Here is a 17,686-nt window from a genome sequence, read left to right as displayed (position 1 = left end):
CAGATGAACCCCAGTGGCTGGGGAGGGCTGGACAGGCTGCCACGCTAAGCCAGCCGGCTGCCACGGGGCCACTCAGGGGACTTTCCGCTAATTGGCTCCCTGGAGAAGAACAGCCACCATCCCATCCATCCAGAACAGAACAGTCAACCCATCCATCCATCCATCCATCCATTCATTCATTGAGAACCTACAGTGCGGATGAGGCACTGAGCTCGGCTCTGGAAGACACTGGGAGGAGCGAGATAAAGCACCACAAAGATGGGGTTCACACCCTGCTGGGGGAGGCCCACAGGGGAGAATAGGAAGAGCCCCAGTACAATGTGCGGCAAGAAGAGAGTTAAGCCGGAGCAGTAGAGTGTTGGATGGGGGAGGGCATTGCCTCTCTAAGCTGGGACCTGAATGGCCAGATGGAGCTCCGGTGTCAGTGTTGGTATTGGGGGACAGGGCTCTGGGCAGAGGGGATGCCAGGTATAAAAACCAAAGGACACGCTCCAAGTGAGGGGCCTTCCCAGGACCAACAAGGAGGCCGTGTGGCTGAACGAGTGGGCATGGGTGGGAGCAGAAGGAGAGGAGGTGGGAGATGTCAGCAGGTACGCAGCAGGTAGGAAGAATCTGGACTTCTGGCAGAATACCCTGGGAGTGGTGAAGGGTCGGTGAGGGCAAAACCTCCCCAGCAGCTGTGAGCCGCTCCTTCTGCTGCAGGATCATCCATGCACAGCCCTTACCCTCAAGCCCTTCCACCAGCCCACAATTCCTCCTCCAGGGAGGTATGGTCGTGCCCATTTAACAGATCAGGAAACTGAGGCTCAGGAAGCGGAATTTACTGAACCAAAGCGATAAGTATCAGAAGCTGAGGTTAGCAGGGACTCTGGGTCCTGCCATTCCCGCTGAAGCCAGCCCAGAGAGATACTTCGCTTTCCTTGCCGTTCTTAAAATGTGGATCAGTTGATAACATTGAAAAATTAGAAAACCTCACATAAACTATTTCTCGGCTTTTCCAGTGTTCCTTGAATAGTCAGTCTATGGCAGCATTAAGCCCCAGCCTTAACCAGGGTCAACTGTGGCTGTCTCTTCAGGCAAGGGGAAGGAAAACATTCTGGTTTGGCACAGAACCCCTTTCCCATCTGTATCACAGTTGGTCTTGTCCCTCGAGGTGTCCTCCCTGGTCTGCAGCATCCAAGGTTGACCCTGTAGGGGCCTCTGGTTGGGCCCACTGGCTGCTCTAAGCCCTTCCCTTGCTCAGCTGATGGGGGGTAAGTATACCAGAAATCTCCTAAGGGAATTACCACCAGCCCCGCCCGACACTCCCTGATATTCCACAACTAGATCAAATCACTTTCCTGCCCCAGGAGCAGAAACACCCAACCCCAGTGTTCAAGAAATGGATTCAGAAGCCATCAGAGCCAGAGACCATGGATGAAACCATCCCTCCAGGGGAAACTGAGGTCCAGCAGCGCTCAGGGTCACTCAGTCTTCCCAGGAATCCCTCTGTAGATACGCTGAAAGAAGGGCATTCTACCTAGATTCCTTGGCTCAGAGGCCCAGCCCTGCCTCTGTTCAACCATGAGAATTGGGCAACAAGCCTCAGTTTCCCCATCTGTTCACTGAGGGGTTCATTGGGATGTTCTCCAAGGCCTCTCCTATCTCAAGCACCCATTATCTGAGGAGAGAAGCAGCTTGCCTCTCTGGAATCAAACTCAGCCTCTTCCCCTTCTGCCTGTGTGACCTTGGGTCGGTGGCTTAACCTCTTTGAGGCTCGGTTTCTTCATCCATAAAATGAAGATGTAATTTATGGATTTAAGGTGAGATCCCAACAGATGATTTAAAAAAAAAAAAAAAAACACTTTGACACACAGTAAGTGCTCAGTAAATGTGAGCTTCCCTGTGTCCCTCCTTGCAAAGGTTTCGGTCAAGGTCATGGCCAACGCAGCAGAATCCCAAACTGGCAGGAGGCCATTTTCCAGAGAAGGCCAGGCTCCAGGTTACCTCAGCAGGTGTCTGAACAGCTGAGCAGTGGAGTCTCAGACTGAGGTCACCCTTCACTTTAATGTTACAGAGTTCCTCCCCTGTGCCAGGCACCCTGGTCAACTTCGGAGAGAGGTCCAGCAGAGAACAAGATGCTCTTGGGCTTTGGAGGGGGCTGACATCCTGTGGGCTGCGGGGGAGGAGCATACAAGGGAGGAGTAGAGCAGAAACGCCCGGGTAGGAATTGGGGCTCCTTCAGAGCCAGTGGTCAGGGGAGAGCTTATTAGGGAAGACAAGGTAGGAACAAAGAAGGGGGCTGCAGGACAGGCATCCCAGCTGGAGGGTCCTGCAAGCACGTGGGCCTGGAGGCAGTCACACCGCCGAGGTTCGGCTGGAAGGGAAAGAAGATGGATGCGCGTGCTGTCAGGAGAGGACAGTGCTGGGAGGATGTCAGCCAGGCGACAGGGCGTTCACGCAGGCCTGGAAGCTGCGGTAAAGCAAAGCGCCAGGATTCTATTTTAAGGAGACAGGAGCCCCTGAGGATTGAAGTCGAGCTCAGTGGTGGGCTTTCCATCCCACACGGAGGCCAGCGGCAGGCTCAACTCCTACCCTAGGAGTCTGGCTCCAATCCCACAGCTCCCGGCCAGGAAATGAAGCCTGAGGGAGGCCCTCTGCGCCCCGGGGCGGAGGGTGCAGGGGCTGGGGGAGGGGCACGGGCTGGGTACCCACGGTGGGGGACACGAGGTGAGGTCTGGGGCTGAAGCGTGTCTGGGAGGTGCTGGAGGGCCCCGGAGCTAGGGTCCAGAGGAGGGGTGGGGGTTATAAGCCGGGGCGTGCAGGCGCAGATCTGAGACAGCGCTCCCCCACGTCCCGAGTCAGGCAGCAGAGCCCACGCCACCCCAGCCACCGTGCGCGCCACCGAAAGGGGCCTGCCGCAGCCCGGGAGCCCCCCACTCCCCGCCCCCCGCAGGCTGAGCGCCCGGTGCTCGGTGCGGCACCGCCCCCTGCTGCCCGCGCCGGGTATCGCACCAAGGCTGCGCCGCGCCCCGACTGCGCGCGGGCTGCGCGGGTAGGACCGGAGCTGGAGTCCCCGCAGCCAGGGGCTACGAGGTGGGGGCGCAGAACCCACGGGCGGCAGTACCGAGAGCCGAGCAGGGAAAGGAGGCTCACCTTCAACCCCAGCCCTGGCTGCCCTCCTGTGACCTTGATAGTCCCCCAACCCTGGATCTCACTTCTCAGTGGGACATGGCCAAGGTCATGCATTTAGATTGCCGGGCCTGCCAGCGGGGCTGTCCAGCAGCGCTGTCCCTGCAAGCCAGCATGCTACACGATTTTCTGAGCCTCAGTGTCCTCATCTGTAAAACAAGGGTCATCATTCCCCCACCTGGCTTAAAAGCTCACCTCTCAAACCACTAAATTTCAGCAGTTAGAATCCAAACTAAATTCTCCAACAATTTCTATATCATTTTAGTTTTTTTTTTAAATTTATTTTTTTGTTTGTTTGTTTCTCTACTACTTTTTTATTTATTTATTTTTTAGTTTTTTAAAATTTATTTTCAGCATAACAGTATTCGTTGTTTTTGTACCACACCCAGTGCTCCATGCAATCCGTGCTTTAATACCCACCACCTGGATCCCCCAACCTCCCACCCCCCCACCACTTAAAACCCTTAAGACGTTTTTCAGAGTCCGTAGTATCTCATGGTTCACCTCCCCTTCCAATTTCCCCCAACTCCATTCTCCTAACTCCCCATGTCCACCACGCTATTTGTTATGCCCATAAATAAGTGAAACCATATGATAATTGACTCAATTTGCTTGACTGATTTCTCTCAGCATAATCTCCTCCAGTACTGTCCATGTTGCGACAAAAGTTGGGTATTCGTCCTTTCTGATGCAGGCGTAATACTCCATACTGTATATGGACCACATCTTCCTTATCCATTCAGTCACAGACACACACACAGTCCTTATCCATTCCTCATCCATTCAGTCTGTTGAAGTATATCATTTTAGTTTAAATCTGCCTTACTGCGGCACCTGGGTAGCTTAGTCCGTTAAGGGTCTGCCTTTAGCTCAAGTCATGATCCCAGGACTTGGGGATAGAGCCCCGCATTGGGTTCTCTGCTCTGAGGGGAGCCTGTTTCTCCCTCTCCCCTCTGCTCATGCTCTCTCTCAAATAATTTTTTTTTAAATCTTTTGTAAAAAAAATATGCCTTATTCATGCATTTCCTTTCAGCTCTGGAATGAAGCAGAAGTAACTGTTGAACTTGAGGCTCTTCTAACCAAAGATGATGGTTTTCAAGAAACAAGACCCTCCAAAAGTCAAGTTTGTAGGTCGGTTAAAGATGTGCAAACACCTACCTTGGGAGTCAAAAGATAAATGACAGACCAAGAAAAATCTTTGCAATTCCTATAACAAAATTCTAATACAAGAGTCAGCAAACATTTTGCGTAAAGGGCCACATGGTAAACATTTTCATCTTCCAGGCTGTAAGATCAAAACTACTCAATGAGCATAGTTTGGCTCCAGTAGAATTGCATTTACAAAAAATAAGGCCTGATGTTGGGGCACCTGGGTGGCTCAGTGGGTTAAAAAATAAGGCCTGATGTAGCCCATGGATGGGCCCTGGTTTGTTCTCATTTAGCCAATATATAAAAAGCTCCTAGAAATCAAGAAAAGACAACCCAATAAGAAACACACAAAGAACATGAATAGACAGTTTAAAGAAAACTTGTGAGTCCCCTTCACATACAACAAATGCCCAACTTCACACATAGAAAAGAAATATAAATATCATTTCTCCCTCATCCGAATGGCACTTCTATCAGGTGCCAAGACAGTCTGTCCGTGATACCATGGGACACAGGTCCATTCTGGCAGCTGGTGGGAGCTCACAGTGGACACCCTCCCCAGGGGAGGCTCCTCGTATATGTGCATCGTGGTTACCCTCTGACCCAGCAACCCCTCTGGAGGGCATGATCCAACAGGCATCCTTGGGTCCCCTGCAATGCAGTGAGCCACTGTTGCTGTGTTTGGAAACAACCCCCCCCCAGGAGCCAATTACAGAAACCCCACTTTGGGTGCACAGAGGAATATCACACAGCTGTTAACGGCAAGGAGGAGGTTCCGAAGCTGATACGGAAAAATCTGCATGCGCGCAGACATCAAGGGGGAAAAAAGCAAAGTGCAGAACTGTGTATTTAGAGTAAGGCTTTTGTGTAGAACAGGGTATGGCATTAAGAGCCTATTTGTATGTGTTTGTATTTGTGTGAAGAAGCACTGAAAGGGTCCATAAGAAACCAGGACGAGTGCTTACCCGTCTGGGGAAATGTGTGGTCAGGGGCAGGGAGGAGAAAGAGAGTTCTCAGGATAGATCGTTGAAGTTTTTAAACCCTGTAAGCATGTATTTTCTCTTCAGAAACTTAAAATTCTTAAATCAACGACTATGGCTTTGATGAGGAGTGAGGGAAAGAAGCCAGAAGCGTAAATATAGATTTCTCGAGTGTGTATGGGAAAATGTATGTTTCCTTGTGTGTAAGTATCTGGAAGGAGGACCCCCCTCCCCCTCAAAAATGCCCACAAAGGTGACCTCTGGGAGGAGCACGGGGCCAGGGTTTGGAGGGAGACTCACCTTTCATTGTCGTTCCTTTTGGAGGGTTGGATTTTCTTTAATTTATTTTTTGTTGTTGCCATATACATGATTTGAAGTTTTCAAATCAAAAGAAAAAAAGATGAAAAGTAGGCAGATGAGAGCCTACGGGCCATTCAAACAATACAGCAGCTCCCCGGGTATGGTGTTCGCCATGAGCCACCTTCTGTTGCAAGTGTTTGCGTGCATTCGCTCCTTTCATGTACCTAGCAATTGCAGAGGAAACTGAGGCCAGAGAGGGGAGCTCCATGCCCTACATCACGCATGGATGGGCACGTGACCCATCAAGCCCATTCCCACCCAGGAAACAGCAAACACGCACTGCGTAACACTGGAATTCCCTCTGTAAAGTCCTCCCAACTTGTTGCCCAGCCTTTGTTTGAATACCTCCCCACACAGGAAGCTCACCACTTTACACACAGGGCATTCCATGGCCAAGTGGCTCTGTTAAAAACTCCTCCTCACTCAGCAGGAGTGCCTCCCTGCCCCTGGCTCTGCCCTCTGAGCCACCTGCTTCCTCTGCCAGGGCAAGCCACATGGGCACACACACATCAGGGCAGCTACAGCTGGTTCTGTCCCCTCCGTGGAGCAATGTGCATAACACCTCCCCTTCCACATAGTTGCAGTGAACTTCACAGGACCAGGGCCCACATGCAGGAAGCCCCAACCAGTCTCTCCTGGCTCCTCTTTATTCTGTGCTTTGGCCATACAGCCTTTGGTCTTGCGCATATTAGCCAAGACTGGGCTTACCTCAGGGCCTTCGCACTTACTCTTGGCTCTATCTGGAAAGCTCTTATCATGACTGTGTCTTCCCATCCTTAGCTTTGAAGCAGGAGTGTGACCTCCTTGGACAGGCCTTCACTGCATACTCTAGTTAACACAGCTCTCACCCATTCTCTTTCCCACCTTTCCACTTCACTCTGGAATCATCTTGCTTATGTTTATGTTATGTTATGCTTTGTTTGTAATAGAACACGGAGCCCCAGCAGACGAGGCCCTGGTCTACTTCATTCGCTGCTGGGTCCCAGCGCCTAGAACAGTGCCTGACATGTGTTTGACACACGAATGGATGGATGAATGCAGAGGTCTCACTGGCCTGCAGGGACAAGCCAGGAGGGGCTGCATGCCCTCGGGGCTGTAGGTCGCAGGGCCCATCTCTGGAGCCTGCCCTGAGCAGCCCCACCCAGGCACCATCATCAGTCTCGGCCCTTTCGCCCCTCCCTTCCTCATCCACAGCACAGGGCAGAGGTGAGGCCAAGAGGCCACCCTCCCAGAGAAATATCAGGGCTCTAAATTCAATTTAAAACAGTTTAATTGCCTAATTGCTCTGCTCTTTGGTGCAGTTTGTTAACAGAAGCGGTTCTGCAGCAGCCGGGCCAGCCTAGCAGAAAATTGGCATTTCAGCCAGAGGGAATTAAAGAGGCAGAGCCCTGAACCGCCACGGATCCTGGCCAGCCCACTGCCCCTGCACCGCCACCCCCGGCCCCACATGAGGCGGTAGGGACGGGCGCGCCAGAGCTGAGCCTCTGTCCATGCAGACGCACATGCGGGTCTGAGTAGTGTCTGTGTTTAGGAAGAGCAGGTGTTTCTGCCGGCGTGTTTGGATCTCTCTGCTGTGTGCTTACCTAAGCATGGCTGCGCTTTCTCTTTCTTTATGTTTAAGCCATGCTTTCAAATAGGGAACACAAGCAAATGGTGTTTTAATTCAAAGTGTAAGTGCGTTTGCAGCAACAAAACCCCCTTTTCCCCCCACTTTGATCCCGGACCACCAGCCCCTTTCCCCAGACCCATACTGTTACATTTCATGTGGGTCCTTCTAGAGGTATCTTGTGCTTGTATATGCATAAGACCGTTTTAATATGGATGATCACATACCATAAATATAATTCTGCCTTTCTCCCCCGCTCACTGTATCTCCGAGACTGTTTTATCAGAGCCTATCTCGAGCTTCCTCATCTTTGCCATATTGAATGACCACCTTGATGCCTTTCATAACTCCCCCTGTTGCTGGACATCATGGTTGTTTCCAGCCCTGCGCTTTAGAAGAAGCAGTGCCCTCTCAGTGTGTACACAGTCCTCATTTCTGCACATAGGGGGGTACGTGGGCTTAGAGCTCATATTCCTGCTCCAAATCCAGTTGGCTTTTCCCACCCACAAAACAACACTGGCATTCTACAGGACTAGGAAAAGTGCCCTAATCCCATGGACTCAGAAACAACTTCAATTATGCTCAGACCCTAGTATATCCCGATTCTGACTTCAATTTCACCCAGACGGGTTCGTAGCATTCAACTATTTTGCAAGCTCTCCTTTTTTTCCTTCACTCGACAATCAATGATACTCATCTTCCAGTGTAAGTAAACAGCTCTGCTTTGGTTTTGAGGGCTGAACACGCCATTGTGCGCTCTCCTACTACAGCAGGATTTAACCACTCCCTTATTGGAATCCAGATTGTTGCCAACTTTGTGTTATTACAAGCTGCGCTGCAGGGAAATTCCTTGAAGCTAAGTCCTGGCACACACCCTCTATTCTGCCTTAGGGCAGCTTCCCAGAAACGGAATTTCTAGGTCAGAGGGTGTGTACTTTTGGGGGGGGAACTGCACATTTTTTAAAATCACTTGAAACCTATTTGTGCGTGTGTATCCCGTTACGGTTGTGTGTCTTTGGGCTTGTGCCTGTAGTTTCTTGCAGGTACCCAAGCAAATCTGTTGCATTGATTTGCATAAAGAGGGGGTGTGTGCTTTCTCTCCACCCTTAGTCTCTAGGAGTACTCCATGCTTCCGCCTCCTCTGCCTAATATCTGGGGAAGTACGGGACTGTCTCCCATGCCTGTACAGGGTCATGCTTGCCCTCTAAACATGGCTGTCAGAGGGTCTGTAGACTGCATTCTGATTCCCAAGCTCCCCCGAGGGTGCCCCCAGTAGCCAGGGTCAGGAGCCCAACCCAGCCTGGCTTTCCGTGACAGGAGAGACATCAGACTCATTGGCAGTCCAGGACCTCCAGCCCAGGTATGCTGGTGTTAAAAGATATCCATTCAGAATTGATTCTGGTTGGCTCTGTGCCGGCAGCACTTGGGTCCGCTGTCACGCGTAGAGGAGAGACAGCTCACCCCCAGCTCCAGGCATCAGCTCCTGGCTTGTGACCCCGATTCCTTCTCTTTTCCCTACAGTTCCAGGCACAGCTTGGGATTTCCTCATATGGACCAGCTAAGAGTGCACATCCGCTTGAACCATCACAGCATCCAAGGAACCGTGGGGTCACAGTGGCCAACTCTGGATCCAGAGGTCGGAGCCAGCTCTCCTGTCCCACCCTGCCCAGCCCGGCTCCTGCAATCCTGCCCCTGTTCGATCACCCAGCAGCCAACAGTGCAGGGTTCAGAACCGATAACTCTCACCAGTTGCCTCGCCGCTGAGATAGCTGCAGTCTCAAGGAAGGACTCCAGAAATCCAAAAGGCTTCCAGCCACAGAGAAGGAGAGCAGCTGCGGACCAGAAACAGCTATTCGACATCACAGAAGTCAGTGGAAACAAGGCTTGACTTGCTTGTCTTTGAAAAGCACTAAATGATTTAGCAGAAGGGATGACTGGAAAACAGTGGGCTGTTTCACTGGTCCCCACTGCTGCTCCTGTTTTCCTGCACTGGCCCTCCCAACTTGAAGGAAGGGCTGCGGTTTGAAGCTGAGGCTGAAACTTCACCACAGGTGATTTTTCCAACTGCAGGTCCTATCAGGCTGGACTTCTGTGATTCAGCAAACTCCTACTCATCCTGCAAAACCCCTCCCAAAGTTACTTCCTCAGGGAAGCCTTCCCTTGTTCGCTCTGGCAAAGTTGGCCCAGAGTGATCTATCTTTGCCCTCTGAGTATCCACCATCCATCAGTCCCCTGGGCTCTGGTCTGATCTAGGGCTTCTGACTTCCCCAGACTCATATCCCTTTGTTCCATGAAAGAGGAGCTCAGGGTAAGGTGGATATTTCGATCACTTAAAGGAACAAAAATTGTTTTCACTCATTCATGCATTCATTCATTCAGCCAATATATACTGAATACCTACCAAAGACCAGGCCTGTGCCAGGTGCCCTGACAGATGTCTCAATAACTGAACAATATCATAAATAAATGCAGCATTACAAAGGATAGTGTGTGAAGGAGAGACAGCATCATACAAGGGCTGAGAACATGGGCCTAGAGCCAGACTGCCTGGGTCTGAATCACACAGCTCCACCACTTACCAGCAGGATGAGCGCAGCCAAGTCACTGAACTTCCCTGAGCCTCAGTTTTGACATCTGTAAAATAGGGATACCCACAGTGCCCGCCCTATTCTTCCACCGGAAGGATTAAATGGGTCACTGGAGAAAAAAGGCCTGAGATCTGTGTGTGGACCGCAGCAGGAGCTAATACACACCTGTATAGCAAACCCCTGAGCCTATGTACCAGGCACGCCTACCTTCTTTGGAAGGTCAAGGAAAGCTAGCGTTTGAGCAGGAGACTGGAGGATAGATAGGAATTAACCATGGAGGGAGACCAGAAACATTCCAAGCAGAAGGAGCCTGTGTGTGCAAAGATGCTGACCGGCTGGTGTCCCACAGTGGACATCCCACCTCTAGCGCATCACAGTTCCATCGGAACAAGAAGAAATGGGGGGACACGGGGGGCATGAGGCAACCTCCATGAGGTGTGTGCTGGAAAGTGGATGGCCCTTCCTTTCTATCCTAAAGTGTGACAAGAGGAATAAGATACAAAGCATTTAAGGAAGATATTCAATATTGGATGTGCACTAAATTTCCGAATAAAACATTTCCAAATATGCAAATGATCTTGAGTTGGCTTCTACAAACATGACTGTTTTCACACCACTATATCAGGTTTCATCTTTGAGATGGCTATATACGGTGCGTTACCAAGAATTTGTTTCATTGACCAGCTCTTTCGTGGGTGAGAAAATGCAGGGGCAGGTGGCAGCAAGGGAGGGCTCGGGCGGAAAGCGCCGCAAGAAGGCTACAGAGCGCCCTCTGGTGGCCGGTGTGAGGCCTACAAAGCCAAGTTCCTGGGACTGAATCAGAATTGCAGGGAGATGCCAAAATAATGTCCCAATATCATTCCAAACTAATTTAATCGAGTGGTTGTAAAAAAGTGATTTTATAACTATAAAAATTTACAAGTATGAAAATCTACTACCCTCAGTAGCTTTCAGGTTAGTATTGGAAAGCAAAGTTAGAGGGGTCCAGAGTAGGGGTTTCTAGAGGGTAGACAGGGGAGTGTGGCTGCTGGTAAGACCAGTGCAAAGGGCAGAGCCTCTGAGAGCCTTGCTGAGGTCTTTGGGGGTCGTGCTGGGAAAGCTGTAGGAGGGCACACAGAGCCACAGACTCAGAGCTGCATTTATGCCTCTGGCCTCAATCTGCAAAGGAAAGATAACAGGGGCAGGATGGAAATGACAGCACTATTCTGAGGCAAAGGGTGGGAGTGAGGACCAGGCTGACGCAGGGAAGAGTCAGGTAGACTGAGGCTGGCTATTCTGGAAATAAAATGAACAGGACTTGATAATGGATGTGGTGGGGTGGGAGGCTACAAGAGGATCTTCGAGCCCTGGCTTCCAGAACTGGGTGGGCTGGACTCCCTTTTGGAGGGGTACAGCAGCACTCTCCTTGGCAGGAAGCCACGTGATGTGGGAGAGGGAGGATGGTGTAGGAGGGCACACCTGCCAGTTGTGGGGGGACAGTCCCTGTTTATGCATATCTTCCCTACGTTGTTATTAACCATGCCCGCTTTCACTCTCAGAGGGGTCCCTATCTTCTTCTGACCCATAAATAAAAATAAACATAATAAATATAAATAAGGACTGAATGAACAGTGAGAAGGGATGCTCTTCTTGATAGCAGAAGCCAACCTGTGACTGCGGAAGGATTAAAATGGTACAATTGGAAGGAAAGTCACCATCTGGCAACCGGTCTGGGCACCACTGTTGCTGGCAAGAATCAAAAGAGAGTAAAACTAGCAGGGAAGAGGTAGAGGGAGACAAGGGTATCTAACAGAGGCTGAGTACCTCCCCAGAGAGTCGCCTGACTTACAAAGGGGAAAAGAGCAACTCTGCAGTGAGGAAGCCTGGCTGATGTCTCTGTATTCAAGTAAGGAGAGTCAATGCCAACAAAGAGACAAGAGGGCATCAGGAGCCCTGTGACAGGGCGCGGTGAGGAGAACGCAGCATCAGTTCTGTGATATCCCTTCTAAAGACACACCGGCTGGATCTAATCATTAGGAAGCAGTTATTCTATAAAATAGAATAACATTAAAAGGCATCCAAGTCATGAAAGTCAATGAAAGCCTGAAGAATGTTCCAGATTAAAGGAGACTCAAGGAACAGGAAAATTCGGGGTCCTGAGTATGGGGTCCTGAACTGGGTGCGTTTGCCATAAAGGACATTACTGGGACATTTGGCAAATGTGAACAGGGTCTGTGGAACAGACTAGGGTGTCCTATCAGTGTGGCTTTCCAGATTGGGGGGGGGGGGCGCGGAGCTGCGCTCTGAATGGTCTATCTGAGAGAAATATGCAAAAATGTCTTCTAGGTGGGGGACATCAAGTTGGCTACTGCTCCCAGACTGTCTGTGGGAATAAGAGTTCTTTGTCCTGTCTTATCTTATCTGTGTGTCTGAAACTGAAGCCAGAGAGTAAAATGACTGATCCCAGGTCCCTCTTAGAGACAGGGTATGACTTAATACCAGGTTCTCCAGCTTCTTGCCTCCCACTGCACTCCACTGCCCTTCCCAACCTGGAAAAGGATTCTCTGCTCAGATGTGCAGTTTCCCAGAGTAGGGATGGAATTGGAGAGGTTGGAGACCCATAACACACGTCTGGCCATCCCCCACGGCCACCTGGCTGGTTGCAGTTCTGTTAGATGTACTGAGAAATTCTAGGGTAGCATTATGGCTGCGTGAGCTGTCCTCTGGTGGTCCAGGAGGTAGGGTATTTCAGCACAACCAGGATTTTCCCATCTGCCCCTGAAATCACTTCATCATCAGCATTTCAAGAAGTAGATCTTGAGGGGTAGGGAACCAGGGAAAGGGAAGGGGAAGGAGGAGAAGGTCACAGGCTGCCACAGCCCTGATGCAGTTCAAGTTTGCAGGGTCCCTCCTATGGTCCCACCCAGTGGGTCTGTCTCTCAAAAATCTTCAACTTTCGGGTCCCGGGACCCCTTTACACTCTGAAAGATTATCGAGGGCCTCAAAGAGCTTTTGTGGACGGGAATTTTGTCTATCAACATTTACTGTACTGAAATTTTAATTTTAATGAAAATTAAAGCACACATTCTGTTGGCTGTCAGAGCAATGACATCCTCACCTGTCAGGTCTGGAAAATTCCATGGCACACTTAAGACAAAATGAAAATGAGCAAAGCTGTTAATGCCTTACAGTATTATGGAAACAGCTTTGACCTCACAAGTCCCCTCAAAGGGTCCCAGAAACCCCAAGGGGGGAGAACCCCTGACATGCACCACATTCCTGCTCCAGGGATCACTACAACCACTTGTGGAAGCAGAAGATGCATCCACCGGTGACCCCCAGCAGTTCTGTCCCTGCAGATACACCCCAGAGAGACTCCCACATGCACCTGTGAGCCAGGAAGTCTGACACAAGAATGTGTGTGACAGCATCATCTGCCGTCACCATTTGGAAACAACCTGAATGACAGAACTGACAAGTAAATGATGTGCTGTTTGTATAACAGAACGCTGGCCAGTGGCTGGCGGTATCGACACACAGAAGTCCCCCAAACAAAACTGATAGAAAAACACCCATTGCGGGGTGCCTGGATGGCTCAGTCATGAAGCTTCTGCCTTCAGCTCAGGCCATGATCCCAGGGTCCTAGGATCAGGCTCCCTGCTCAATGGGGAGCCTGCTTCTCCCTCTCCCACTCCCTCTGCTTGTATTCCCTTTCTTGCTGTGTCTCTATCAAATAAATAAATAAAATCTTTAAAAAAGAAAAAGAAAAACACATTTTGCAGGGTATCTTGGGTGGCTCAGCCAGTTAAGCATCTGCCTTCCACTCAGGTCATGATCCTGGAGTCTGGAGATCGTGTCCCACATCAGGCTTCCCGCTCCTCAGGGAGCTTGCTTCTCCCTCTGCCCTACCCCCCTCCCATGCTCTCACTCACTCTCTCTCTCAAATAAATAAATAAAATCTTTGTTTAAAGAAAAAAACAAAAACACACATTGAGGAAAGAAAGGATCAGGGATCAGTATGAACACACTTGAAGAATTTCAAGCTCACAGGACATTACCGCACGTCGTTCACAAGTACACCTGTCTTTGCGGCGTGGATAAACACAAAATTCAAGATTCAGGATTTTCAGGATTCAGGGCCATGGTTCCCTACTGTGGGGGCAGGGGAGAGAATTGGGAAAAAAAGTTTACATGAAGGGTGGGAGAGTAGTTCTCACTGTATCCGTGATGTTTAATTCATTAAAGTTATTTTTAAAGAACCTAAGTGACCGTGGAGAAGCATGAAACTGGGACAAGTGTGTGTTCCACCGCCAGTCCATCCACTGAGTTTTAGCATTTGTGAGGACGTGTAGCGGAGACGGCCAGCCGCCTACCTAATATCTGTTTTCCTTCTTTCTTACCAGCTTATCAGGGGCAGCCAGTGCCCAGCTCAGAAAAAAAGAGAGAGAGAGAGAGAGGGAGAACCCTGCACAGTCGAACCTCCCTGCCGTGTAGTGGCCATGTCAGTGAACTGGAGACAAGAAGGTGAAAGTGAGGTCATTCAGTGCCTCTCATGGGAAAGATCCTCAAATATGAGGGATGACAACTGACAGCACTGGTTTTCTTCACCCCTCACACTCACCCCTTTCTCCCTCTTCCTACCTAGAACTGGATGGGGAAGACTGTTGGAGCTGCAGCAGCCCTCTTGTGATGATGAGGCCACCTTGTGGATGGAAGGCAAGACTAAGATGGCATAGCATAAAGATAGGGGGAGGCTGGGCACTGATGATACCACAGAGCCCTGCACCAGCCCTCAGCTGCTGCCTCCTGACCTCATGTTTTGTCGGGAAAAAAGAATCCCTCTTTATTTAAGCCACTTGGGTCCAGGTTATGTCCACTCATAGCAAAGCGACCTCCCACACCCATGGCTCCCCAAGCATGCTGGGAGCAAGCTGTCCCTCACCGCAGATGCAAATGGCAGTCACCCCAATTCCCTTACTTGCTAATCCCCCTCTGCTCTTTGCCTTTTCATAGCCGAAGTTTCCAGCTTGTTGAGCTGTGGGTTTTGTTTTTTTTTTTGTTTTTTTTGTTTTTTCCTCCTCTTGGTGCCAAATAATGAAATTTCAGTACTTAGCTTTGAAAACTCTGAGCTTTTCTAACTGCTGGTAAAAGACATCTCAGCAAGATAAGAAGCAAAAATTGTTCCTGCTTCCCCTACAGCTGCAAAAACATAGACACTCTTTGGAATCATAAAGCCGGTTCCAATAAGTGGTGGATTGAAAACGTTTACCGAAAAAAACCACGTATGTTCTCCTCTTTAGTGTGGAGACTGATATGAAAATGTAAAGCCCTGTTCTATTATCTGTCCGTATGAACTTGTTTTCAGCAGGTTTACTGGTGCTAAAGAGCCTTGTAAGACACCTGGCCTTTGGGCCTGGCTGCAGTGTCCTGGGAAATGTGACCTCAGCCCTCGCAGGCTGCAAGGTTCAGGACTGGGGGTGGGGGGGTTGTTCCTTATGCGGTCATTTCTCATCCTGCTGATAATATTTAACTTGGCATCTGTTATGTTCTGGAATTTCTGGGTCAAAATCTAAGAGGATCATTGCCACTTGCATAAAGGGAAAAAATTAATAAAACTTAAGATGTTCTTAGAGTCTTTATTTGAACCAAGACTCTGAGGATCCTTTGTCTCATTTTTTTAAAGATTTATTGATTTGGGTGATAGAGAGACAGAGAGAGCAAGCAGAGGGAGAGGGAGACAAGAAGACTGCCCACTGAGAGGGGAGCCCAATGCAGGGCTCGATCCCAGGACCCTGAGATCATGACCTGAGCCGAAATCAGGAGTCAGATGCTTAACGGAGTAAACCACCCAATTGTCTCTCTCTTGTCTCATTCAAATCAACACTGATCTACCAGTCTTTTTTCATGTGTTCCCCTGTCCAGAATGTCCACCTGCTCTGCTCTCCCTTCATTTCACTAACATCACCTCACCCCTCAAGCTTGCCCAGAGTCTCCCTCTTAGAAGGATCCTGCCCCCAGCAGAACTAGGGCCTCCCTCTCCATTCCTACAGCCCCCCAGTGTCTTCCAAACAACTCCCTCCCTCCCTCACATCAGCCAGGACTCCTCTAGTTACAAGGGCTAAGAACCCAGTTCAAACTAGCTTGAGCAAAGACCGAGTTGCATTAGCTCTGGTGCTTGGAAACCCTGACCAAGCTGCACTCGGTCACAGCTACATCCAGGTGCTTGCAGGATGATTTGTTCCTGTGCTTTGGTCTCTGTCTAGCCTCTGCAGTGGCCTGCGGTGGCTTCATCCTTAGAGAGGTTCTAGCAAGGGAGTGATGGCAGCACCAGAACCATAGTCCACTAACTCAGTCAACCCAGCAGAAAGAGGCTGCATGTTCTTAAAGGCCAGAAGCAGTTCTGCGATTCTGATTGGCCGTTCCCCACATGTCACAAGCATCTCTGAGCCAATCACTGTAGCTTCTCATGGGCTAGGTCCCACCTGTGCCCACTATGGGCAGGGGCGGGAGCCTTGATGGTACAGGAGGACTAGTCCTGGAAAGGGTGAGTGGGGTGGTTTCATCAGGACACTGAGCTGGCACAGAAGCCCTCCATAACATGAGCTTGTAATTCATTTTCATGTGTCCCTTCTGTGTCCAGATGGCTGAACACAGAAGCTTGGTACATGGTAGATGCTCAGTAGTTTTGTGGGATAACATGATGGAAAATACTAGGATGCATCCTGGACAAGTCACCTCAATGCCTCAGCCTCAGAGTCTCTCAGCTATTTCAACCCCCCTCATGTTGAGAGGCTGCTCCTGAGACACAAAGAGCTGATGTAGGCCAGGGGGACATGGGGGAAGGGCAGGGGGAATGTTCCTATCTCGGATTTTTGCATCTTGTGAAATTTTTTTTTTTTTGAGAAGATAAAAATCTGGGTGTGTGTGTGCTATCTAGTACTTAAGTTCTGACAGCTAATTAGAAAAACATTTTTTAAACATCGTGCACACCCATGGGCCACCTGTTTATGAGGACAACGAGAGTCGGTATTTGAAATGTACACAACAGGGAAGAATAGGAAGCTTCTGGAAGGCCACCTTCATAGGGGCTGTTCCCCTGGCTGCATGAGAGTGCTGTCACCCCACGCTGGTCTGGGAGTTTCCAGGACCAATCCCAGGGGAGCAGGCCCACCACATGAGGGTGTGAGCTGGGCCAGTCCCACGGCCTAGGGCAGACCCTGGCCCACTGGGAAGGCTGCCTCCAATTTTCCACCTCGAATAAGACGCATCTTCCCCAGAATGCCATTCGGCCCTGGCCAAGTGGAACTGATTTTGCATCCCAGAGCCTCCCGGAGCTCCTAACGAGATCTTGACTGGAGCCTGGCTTTAAACATTCTTCACAGCGGGTGATTGGGTCTTGATTTGCTGGGTGCATTCAGCTGAGTCACTGTCCCCAAACAATATGAGAAATAAAACGCTGGCCACGCTTGGATGGCCAGCAGATACCTCCTGATCCGTGGGGCCAATTACACGGGCCGCTCCCCGCAAGCAGGCCCAGTGCCCCCACCTCCAAAAAAGTCCTGCTTAGAAACAGAAGGTGAACAGCCCCAGAGACAGAAAAGCTGTTTAGTGCCAGGCCCTGTTCAGGAATGGGGGGTGGGCATGGTTGGTGCTCTATTACAGGTGGGGAAACCGAGGCATGGAGAGCAAGGGGCCCTGTCAAGGTCACATGTGAGGGAAAGGCAAACTTGGGCCAAGGCCACATGTGAGGGAGAGGCAGACCTGGGCCAAGGTCACATGTGAGGGGGAGGCAGACCTGGGCCAAGGTCACATGTGAGGGGGAGGCAGACCTGGGCCAAGGTCACATGTGAGGG

Source organism: Mustela nigripes, chromosome 2 (genome assembly GCF_022355385.1).
Source record: "Mustela nigripes isolate SB6536 chromosome 2, MUSNIG.SB6536, whole genome shotgun sequence".
NCBI lineage: Eukaryota > Metazoa > Chordata > Mammalia > Carnivora > Mustelidae > Mustela > Mustela nigripes.
The sequence above is the reverse complement of the archived record's forward strand: the minus strand, read 5'-3'. Positions refer to the sequence as shown.